Source organism: Arachis stenosperma, chromosome 4 (assembly GCF_014773155.1).
Source record: "Arachis stenosperma cultivar V10309 chromosome 4, arast.V10309.gnm1.PFL2, whole genome shotgun sequence".
Taxonomy (NCBI): Eukaryota; Viridiplantae; Streptophyta; class Magnoliopsida; order Fabales; family Fabaceae; genus Arachis; species Arachis stenosperma.
The window spans coordinates 133,747,699-133,758,606 of record NC_080380.1 but is presented as its reverse complement, the minus strand read 5'-3'; the positions used below and the strand labels follow the sequence as shown (position 1 = coordinate 133,758,606).

Below are 10,908 nucleotides of genomic sequence, written 5' to 3'. Positions count from 1 at the left end.
TTATCGTATTATGCATGATATCTGTTGAAATTTTTGCTGTTCTGATCTTTTTAGGTTGTTTGCATGCTTTATTTGTTTGTAGCTTGGATCCTTTTGAGGTCGTGCCTGTGGGGGGGTCCGACTTTTTTCTCGGTTTCCTCGCTCTTTGCTTGTATTTTTGGCACCTTATGACCGATTTCTTTTATGTTGCTCCTCCTCAAAAGTTATTTTGCGATCCCCTTTTCTAGGCTTTTACTTGGTCTTTTTCAGGGATTCTATTTGATAACTTTTCTAATGGTAGGAGTCCGACTTGGTTGTGTCGGTCTCCTTTAAGTTATTTTTCATAGTCCTCTTTTTTGGATCTTTGTCAGATCTCTTTCAGGGACTACTTGTATAACTTTTCTAATGGTAGGAGTCCGACTTGGTTGTGTCGGTCTCCTTTAAGTTATTTTTCGTAGTCCTCTTTTTTGGATCTTTGTCAGATCTCTTTCAGGGACTACTTGTATAACTTTTTAGTTTTGGGCTGACTTTGTTATGTCAGGCCCTTCTAAGTTAAAGTAATCCTCTTTAATAGGATTGGCCAGACCTCTTTCCAGGGTTTACTTATAACTTGGGTTGAATTGGTCCGATTTCTGAATGTCGGCCAGTCTTTTAAGTTATTATAGTAGCTATCCGTAAGACCTCGTCAGGTTCTTTTTTTGGATTTCTTTCGATAACTTCTTACATTATTATGTGTTCATCTTTACCGATTTGTAGAAAATGGTTGGCGTCTTTAGATCGTCTTTTGGGTGAATCGCGTTTTCACCTTTATCGGATGATTGTCTTTATCGTGGTCGCGCAGTGAATTTGTTTTTCACTTTCTGCCGACCTGTTGCTTTATAATCGGACGATGAATAGTTCAGATTAATGTGTCTTGAAATCTTTGTAGAATATCTAAATAATCTTTTTTCAAAGAAAAATGCAAACATATACATGTGGGAGTTTCCTTGTCCCTTTAAGTCGGGTACGATCTAGGTCTCTATATGGTGCCTCATTAAAAAACCTTTTCAGGAAAAAGAGCGCATCCATTTAGTGAGATCTTTTACCTTTTCTAACTGTATTACCTTCTTAGGTTGCAGGCGTGCCATGATCGAGGAAGCTCTCGTCCATCGAGCTCGGACAGTCTGTAGTAGCCCTTCCCCAGTACTTCAATGATTCGGTAGGGTCCTTTCCAGTTTGCTGCCAGCTTTCCTTCTCCGGGTCGAGTTGTTCCGATGTCATTTCTGATTAAGATGAGATCATTCTCTGCAAAACTTCTCGGCACTACCTTTTGATTATATCTGGAAGCCATTCGTCGCTTTAGGGCTTCTTCCTTGATCCGAGCTCTTTCTTGGATTTCGGGTAACAAGTCGAGCTCTTCTCTCTGGAGTTGGGAGTTTGCTTGTTCATTATAGTGGACTACTCGGGGGGATCCTTCTTCGATTTCTATTGGAATCATTGCCTCCGCTCTGTATGCTAGTCGGAATGGTGATTCGTTTGTAGTGGAATGAGGGGTTGTTCGATATGCCCATAGGACCTGTGGAAGTTCCTCGGCCCAAGCTCCCTTTGCTTCTTGTAACCTCCGCTTTAATCCGGCCAATATAACTTTGTTGGCCGCTTCGGCTTGTCCATTGGCTTGGGGATGTTCGACGGAGGTGAACTGGTGTTTTATGTTCAAGTCGGCCACCAGTTTTTTAAAGCCTGCCTCTGTAAATTGGGTACCGTTGTCCGTGGTGATGGAGTATGGTACCCCGAACCTTGTAATAATATTCCTATATAGGAATTTTCGACTTCTTTGAGCGGTGGCGTTGGCCAGGGGTTCTGCCTCGATCCATTTTGTGAAATAATCTACTCCTACTATGAGGAATTTTACTTGTCCCGATCCCTGTGGGAAGGGTCCGAGAAGGTCGAGTCCCCATTTTGCAAATGGCCAGGGTGAGGTCACGCTGATGAGCTTTTCTGGTGGGGCGATGTGAAAGTTGGCATGCTTCTGGCATGGTGGACATGTCCTTACAAATTCTGTAGCCTCTTTTTGTAGAGTTGGCCAATAGAATCCCGCTCGGAGTATCTTTTTGGTGAGAGCTTGCGCTCCGAGATGATTACCACAAATGCCGCTGTGTACTTCCTCCAAGACTTCCTTCGTGTTGGGAGTTGGTACGCATTTTAGTAAAGGTGTTGATATCCCTCTTTTATACAGCGTGTTGTTTATGATGGTGTAGTACTGTGCCTCCCTTTTCAGCCTCTTTGCCTCCTTTTCATCTGTAGGGAACTCTTCTGTTTTGAGGTAGTTTATTATGGGTGTCATCCATCCTTGATCCCGACCTATTATGGCTAGGATTCTTTCTTCTTCCGCTATTGACGGGTTCTGTAGTACCTCCTGGATGAGGCTTCTGTTGTTGCCCCCTGGTTTGGTGCTGGCTAATTTTGAAAGGGCGTCAGCTTGGGCATTTTGCTCACGAGGTATGTGGTGGATCCTATATTCCCCGAGTTGTCCGAGCTGTTCTTTGGTTTTATCCAAATATTTTTTCATGGTCGGATCTTTGGCTTGGTAGCTTCCTTTTATTTGTGAGGTGATGACTTGTGAGTCACTGTAAATGTTGAGTTTCCGAGCTCCAACCTCCCTAGCCAGCTTCAGACCAGCTAGTAGTGCTTCGTATTCTGCCTAGTTGTTTGAGGCCGGGAATTTGAATTTAAGGGAGAGGTCAAGTTGAGTTCCTTGATTGCTTTCAATTATCACACCCGCACCGCTTCCTGTTTTATTTGAGGATCCGTCCATATATATGTTCCATTCTATGGGGATTTCCGGGATATCTGTAAATTCTGCGATGAAGTCGGCCAGGTGTTGTGATTTGATTGCTGTACGTGCTTTGTATTGGAGGTCGAATTCAGACAACTCGATTGCCCATTGTAGGATTCTTCCTGCTAGATCTGTTTTCTGCAATATCCCTTTTATGGGTTGGTTGGTTCGAACTTTAATGGTATGTGCTTGGAAATATGGGCGAAGCCGCCGGGATGTGAGGATCAGAGCGTAGGCAAACTTTTCTATTTTCTGGTAGTTCAGCTCAGATCCCTGTAGTGCTTTACTAATGAAGTAGACGGGTTGCTGTCCTCTTTCGTCTTCTCGGATCAGCGATGAGGCTATTGCCCGACTTCCTACTGCGAGGTATAGTATGAGCGATTCTCCCTCTTGTGGTCGAGATAGGATAGGTGGTTGCCCTAAGAATCTTTTGAAGTCTTTGAAGGCTTGTTCACATTCCGCTGTCCATTCGAAGTTCTTTCCCTTCTTTAAGGTAGCATAGAAAGGGAGAGATTTTATTGCCGATCCTACTAGGAATCTAGACAAGGCTGCCAACCTTCCATTGAGCTGTTGTACCTCTTTGACGCAAGTTGGACTCTTCATGTTAAGTATGGCCTGTCATTTATCTGAATTTGCCTCGATTCCCCTTTGTGTGAGCATAAATCCTAAAAATTTACCTGCTTCTACTGCGAAGGTGCATTTAGCCAGGTTGAGTCGCATGCCATGTTTCCTTATGGTATCGAATACTTGAATCAAATTGGTTAGCAATGTCTCTTCGCTTTGCGTCTTTATCAACATATAATCCACGTAGACCTCCATGATTTTTTCGATGTGATCTGAGAAGACTTTATTCATTAGCCTTTGATAAGTGGCTCCTGCGTTTTTCAGGCCGAAAGGCATCACAATGTAACAATAGTTTGCCTTAGGTGTAAGAAATGAGGTTTTTTCTTGGTCTGGCGGATACATTGGTATCTGGTTGTACCCTGAGTATGCGTCCATGAATGAGAGATACTTGTATCCCGATGAAGCATCTACTAGAGCAGCGATGCTTGGGAGTGGGTAGGAATCTTTCGGGCAAGCTTTGTTGAGGTCGGTGTAGTTGGTGCACATTCACCACTTCCCATTTGACTTTTTCACCAAGACGACATTTGCTAGCCATAGTGGATATTTGACTTCCCTTATGAACTGGTCGGCGAAATTGTGAACTATACTTTTTCACAACTCTCATAATCCCTGGTAATGGCTCCAAAAACTTGGTGCGCTCAATACCATGGCATTACACAACTTCGCACAACTAACCAGCAAGTGCACTGGGTCGTCCAAGTAATAAAACCTTACGTGAGTAAGGGTCGATCCCACGGAGATTGTTAGTAATGAAGCAAGCTATGGTCATCTTGTAAATCTTAGTCAGGCAAACTCAGATATATATGGTGATGAACGAAAATAACATAGAAGATAAAGATAGTGATACTTATGTATATCATTGGTGTATGAGCTTCAGACAAGTGTATGAAGATGCCTTCCCTTCCGTCTCTCTGCTTTCCTACAGCCTTCATCCAATCCTTTCTTACTCCTTTCCATGGCAAGCTCGTATAGGGTCTCACTGTTGTCAGCAGCTACCTCCCATCCTCTCAGTGAAAGCGATTGCATATGCCCCTGTCACGGTCATAGCGGAATTCATCTGTCGGTTCTCAATCAGGCCGGAATAGAATCCAGTGATTCTTTTGCGTCTGTCACTAACGCCCCGCCCTCAGGGTTTGAAGCACGTCACAGTCATTCAATCATTGAATCCTACTCAGAATACCACAGACAAGGTTTAGACCTTCCGGATTCTCTTGAATGCCGCCATCAGGTCCTGCCTATACCACGAAGATTCCGGTTAAAGAATCCAAGAGATATTCACTAAGCCTCAGATGCTTGTAGAACAAGAGTGGTTGTCAGTCACTTTGTTCATGAGTGAGAATGATGATGAGTGTCACGGATCATTACATTCATCAAGTTGAAGAACAAGTGATATCTTGGACAAAGAACAAGCGGAATTGAATAGAAGAACAATAGTAATTGCATTAATACTCGAGGTACAGCAGAGCTCCACACCTTAATCTATGGTGTGTAGAAACTCCACCGTTGAAAATACATAAGAACAAGGTCTAGGCATGGCCGTGAGGCCAGCCTCCCAAAGATCTAAGATAGCATAAAAGTGAAGATAGCTACCAAAGTCTACTAATACAATAGTAAAAGGTCCTATTAATAGTAAACTAGTAACCTAAGGTGTACAGAAATGAGTAAATGACATAAAAATCCACTTCCGGGCCCACTTGGTGTGTGCTTGGGCTGAGCAATCAAGGAAATTCGTGTAGAGACCTTTTCTGGAGTTAAACGCCAGCTCCCATGCCAGTTTGGGCGTTTAACTCCAACTTTTATTCCTGTTCCGGCGTTTAACGCTGGAATTCCTGAGGCCGGATTGCTTCGCGGGTTTGGGCCATCAAATCTTGGACAAAGTATGGACTATTATATATTGCTGGAAAGCCCTGGATGTCTACTTTCCAACGCCGTTGAGAGCGCGCTAATTGGGCTTCTGTAGCTCCAGAAAATCCACTTCGAGTGCAGGGAGGTCAGAATCCAACAGCATCTGCAGTCCTTTTTGGTCTCTGAATCAGATTTTTGCTCAGGTCCCTCAATTTCAGCCAGAAAATACCTGAAATCACAGAAAAACACACAAACTCATAGTAAAGTCCAGAAAAGTGAATTTTAAATAAAACTAATAAAAATGTACTAAAATCTAACTAAAAGATATCAAAAACATACTAAAAACAATGCCAAAAAGTATACAAATTATCCGCTCATCACAACACCAAACTTAAATTGTTGCTTGTCCTCAAGCAACTGAAAATCAAATAAGATCAAAAGAAGAGAATATGCAATGAATTCCAAAAACATCTGTGAAGATCAATATTAATTAGATGAGCGGGGCTTTTAACCTTCTGTCTCTGAACAGTTTTGGCATCTCAATCTATCCCTTGAAATTCAGAATGGTTGGCTTCTTTAGGAACTCAGAGTCCAGATAGTGTTAATGATTCTCCTAGTAAAGTATGATGATTCTTGAACATAGCTATTTATTGAGTCTTGGCTGTGGCCCAAAGCACTCTGTCTTCCAGTATTACCACCGGATACATACATGCCACAGACACATAATTGGGTGAACCTTTTCAGATTGTGACTCAGCTTTGCTAAAGTCCCCAATTAGAGGTGTCCAGGGTTCTTAAGCACACTCTTATTTGCCTTGGATCACAACTTTATTTCTTTTCTTTTTCTTTCTTTTCTTTCTTTTTTTTCGATTTTTTTTTTTCGGTTTTTTTCTCTTTTTTTTTTTTTTTTTTTTTGAATAGCTTTTTTTTTCTTCAAGAATTTTATTGATTTTTCAGATCCTCAGTAACATGTCTCCTTTTTCATCATTCTTTCAAGAGCCAACATTCATGAACCACAAATTCAAGATACATATGCACTGTTTACACATACATTCAGAGAACAAAAATATTGCCACCACATCAAAATAATTAAACTATTATAAAATTCAAAATTCATGCAATTCTTCCTTTTTCAATTAAGCACATTTTTATTCAAGAAAGGTGATGGATTCATAGGACATTCATAACTTTAAGGCATAGACACTAAGACACTAATGATCATAAGACACAAACATGGATAACATAAAGCATAAAATTCGAAAAACAGAAGAATAAATAACAAGGAAATCAAGGAATGGGTCCACCTCAGTGATGGCGGCTCTTCCTTGCTTTTGAAGGTCCTATGGAGTGCTTGAGCTCCTCAATGTCTCTTCCTTGCCTTTGTTGCTCCTCCCTCATGATTCTTTGATCTTCTCTAATCTCATGAAGGATGATGGAGTGTTCTTGGTGCTCCACCCTTAGTTGTCCCATGTTGGAACTCAACTCTCCTAGGGAGGTATTCAGTTGCTCCCAATAGTTTTGTGGAGGAAAACTCATTCCTTGAGGAATCTCAGGGATCTCATGATGAGTAGGGTCCCTTGTATACTCCATCCTTTTCTTGGTGATGGGCTTGTCCTCATCAATGGAGATGTCACCTTCTATGTCAACTCCAACTGAATAACAGAGGTGACAAATGAGGTGAGGAAAGGCTAATCTTGCCAAAGTGGAGGTCTTGTCCGCCACCTTATAGAGTTCTTGGGCTATAACCTCATGAACTTCTATTTCTTCTCCAATCATGATGCTATGGATCATGATGGCCCGGTCTATGGTAACTTCGGACCGGTTGCTAGTGGGAATGATTGAGCGTTGTATGAACTCTAACCATCCTCTAGCCACGGGTTTGAGGTCATGCCTTCTCAATTGAACCGGCTTTCCTCTTGAGTCTTGCCTCCATTGTGCGCCCTCTTCACATATGACTGTGAGGACTTGGTCCAACCTTTGATCAAAGTTGACCCTTCTAGTGAAAGGATGCTCATCTCCTTGCATCATAGGCAAGTTGAACGCCACCCTCACACTTTCTGGACTAAAATCCAAGTATTTCCCCCGAACCATAGTGAGATAATTCTTGGATTCGGTTCACACTTTGGTCATGGTTCTTGGTGATCCATGCATTGGCATAGAACTCTTGAACCATCAAGATTCCAACTTGTTGAATGGGGTTGGTGAGAACTTCCCAACCTCTTCTTTGGATCTCATGGCGGATCTCCGGATATTCACCCTTTTTGAGTAAAAGGGGACTTCGGGGATCACCTTCTTCAAGGCCACAACTTCATAGAAGTGGTCTTGATGCACCTTTGAGAGAAATCTATCCATCTCCCATGACTCGGAGGTGGAAGCTTTGCTTTCCCTTTCCTCTTTTTAGAGGTTTCTCCGGCCTTTGGTGCCATAATGGTTATGGAAAAACGAAAAAAGCAACGCTTTTACCACACCAAACTTAAAATGTTTGCTCGTCCTCGAGCAAAAGAAGAAAGAAAGGAGTAGAAGAAGAAGAAATGAGGAAGAGGGGGAGGGTAGTGTGTTCGGCCAAAGGGGGAAGAAGTGGTCTTTAGGTTGTGAAAATGAAGGGTTGAAGAAGGGTTTATAGGAGAGAGGGGGTAAAGGTTCGGCCATTTGAGGGTGGGTTTGGGAGGGAAAGTGGTTTGAATTGAAGGGTGAGGTTGGTGGGGTTTTATGAAGGATGGATGTGTGAGTGGTGAAGAGAAAGATGGGATTTGATAGGTGAGGGTTTTTGGGGAAGAGGTGTTGAGGTGATTGGTGAATGGGGGAAGAAGAGAGAGTGATGGTAGGGTCCTGTGGGGTCCACAGATCCTGTAGTGTCAAGGAAAAGTCATCCTTGCACCAAATGGCATCAAAATCCACGTTTTGACCCATTTCTGGCGTTAAACGCCGGGCTGGTGCCCATTCCTGGCGTTTAACGCCAGGTTGTTGCCCTTTACTGGCGTTTAACGCCAGTCTGGTGCCCTTTTCTGGCGTTAAACGCCCAGAAAGGTGCCAGACTGGGCGTTAAACGCCCAACTGCTAGGCTGACTGGCGTTTGAACGCCAGCAGCATCTTCCTCCAGGGTATGCTTTTTCTTCCTGTTTTTCATTTTGTTTTTGCTTTTTTCATTGTTTTTGTGACTTCTTATGATCATCAACCTACAAAAAAGATAAAATAACAAAAGAAAATAATTAATTATAAAACATTGGGTTGCCTCCCACAAGCGCTTCTTTAGTGTCATTAGCTTGACAGAGGACTCCCATGGAGCCTCAGAAACACTCAGAACCGTGTTGAAACCTCCCAACACCAAACTTAGAGTTTGAATGTGGGGTTTCAACACCAAACTTAGAGTTTGGTTGTGGCCTCCCAGCACCAAACTTAGAGTTGGACTGTGGGGGCTCTGCTTGGCTCTGTTTTGAGAGAAGCTCTTCATGCTTCTTCTCCATGATGACAGAGGGATATCCTTGGGCCTTAAACACCATGGATTCTTCATTCACTTGAATGATCAACTCTCCTCTATCAACATCAATCACAGCCTTTGCTGTGGCTAGGAAGGGTCTGCCAAGGATGATGGATTCATCCATGCACTTCCCAGTCTCTAGGACTATGAAATCAGTAGGAATGTAATGGTCTTCAACTTTAACCAGAACATCCTCTACAAGTCCATGGGCTTGTTTTCTTGAGTTGTCCGCCATCTCTAGTGAGATCTTTGCAGCTTGCACCTCAAAGATCCCTAATTTCTCCATTACAGAGAGGGGCATGAGGTTCACACTTGACCCTAAGTCACACAAGGCCTTCTTGAAGGTCATGGTGCCTATGGTACAAGGTATAGAAAACTTCCCAGGATCCTGCCTCTTTTGAGGCAGTTTCTGCCTAGACAAGTCATCCTGTTCTTTGGTGAGCAAAGGAGGTTCATCCTCCCAAGTCTCATTTCCAAATAACTTGTCATTTAGCTTCATGATTGCTCCAAGGTATTTAGCAACTTGCTCCTCAGTGACATACTCATCCTCTTCAGAGGAAGAATACTCATCAGAGCTCATGAAAGGCAGTAGTAAGTCTAAGGGAATCTCTATGGTCTCAGTCTGAGCCTCAGATTCCCAAGGTTCCTCATTGGGGAACTCATTAGAGGCCAGTGGACGTCCAGTGAGGCCTTCCTCAGTGGCGTTCACTGCCTCTTCTTCCTCCCAGAATTCGGCCATGTTTATGGCTTTGCACTCTCCTTTTGGATTTTCTTCAGTGTTACTTGGGAGAGTGCTTGGAGGAAGTTCAGTAATTTTCTTGCTCAGCTGACCCACTTGTCCTTCCAAATTCCTAATGGAAGATCTAGTTTCAGTCATGAAACTTTGAGTGGTTTTGATCAGATCAGAGACCATGGTTGCTAAGTCAGAATTATTCTGCTTAGAGCTCTCTGTCTGTTGCTGAGAAGATGATGGAAAAGGCTTGCCATTGTTAAACCTGTTTCTTCCACCATTGTTATTGAAACCTTGTTGAGGTCTCTCGTGATTCTTCCATGAAAGATTTGGGTGATTTCTCCATGAAGAATTATAGGTGTTACCATAGGGTTCTCCTAGGTAATTTACCTCTTCCATGGAAGGGTTCTCAGGATCATAAGCTTCTTCCTCAGATGAAGCTTCCTTAGTACTGTTTGGTGCATCTTGCATTCCAGACAGACTTTGAGAAATCAAATTGACTTGTTGAGTCAATATTTATTCTGGGCCAAAATGGCATTCAGAGTGTCAATATCAAGAACTCCTTTCTTCTGACTAGTCCCATTGTTCACAGGATTTCTTTCAGAAGTGTACATGAATTGGTTATTTGCAACCATTTCAATCAGTTCTTGAGCTTCAGTAGGCGTCTTCTTCAGATGAAGAGATCCTCCTGCAGAGCTATCCAAGGACATCTTAGATAGTTCAGAGAGACCATCATAGAAAATACCTATGATGCTCCATTCAGAAAGCATGTCAGAAGGACATTTTCTGATTAATTGTTTGTATCTTTCCCAAGCTTCATAGAGGGATTCTCCATCCTTTTGTCTAAAGGTTTGGACTTCCACTCTAAGCTTACTCCATCTTTGTGGTGGAAAGAATTTTGCCAAGAAGGCATTGACTAGCTTTTCCCATGAGTCCAGGCTTTCTTTAGGTTGAGAGTCCAACCATATTCTAGCTCTGTCTCTTACAGCAAAAGGGAATAGCATCAGTCTATAGACTTCAGGTCAACCCCATTAGTCTTGACTGTGTCACAGATTTGCAAGAATTCAGCTAAAAACTGATGAGGATCTTCCATTGGAAGTCCATGGAACTTGCAATTCTGTTGCATTAGAGAAACTAATTGAGGCTTAAGCTCAAAGTTGTTTGCTCCAATGGCAGGGATAGAGATGCTTCTCCCATAAAAATCAGGAGTAGGTGCAGTAAAGTCACCCAGCACCTTCCTTGCATTGTTTGCATTGTTGTTGTTTTCTGCTGCCATGTTTTCTTCCTTGAAGAATTCGGTCAGGTCCTCTAAAGAGAGTTGTGCTTTGGCTTCTCTTAGCTTTCTCTTCAAGGTTCTCTCGGGTTCAGGGTCAGCTTCAACAAGAATGCCTTTGTCTCTGCTCCTGCTCATATGATAGAGAAGAGAACAAGAAATGTG

General features: G+C 42.7%; 1 non-coding gene across 1 annotated transcript; it reads left to right on the top strand.

The window, feature by feature from the left end:
- The first annotated feature begins 10,234 nt into the window (after positions 1–10,234).
- Positions 10,235–10,342, top strand: LOC130978632 (small nucleolar RNA R71). Its single transcript, XR_009086253.1, has one exon. It is a non-coding gene; the product is annotated as a small nucleolar RNA R71 (small nucleolar RNA).
- The last annotated feature ends 566 nt before the right edge of the window (positions 10,343–10,908 follow it).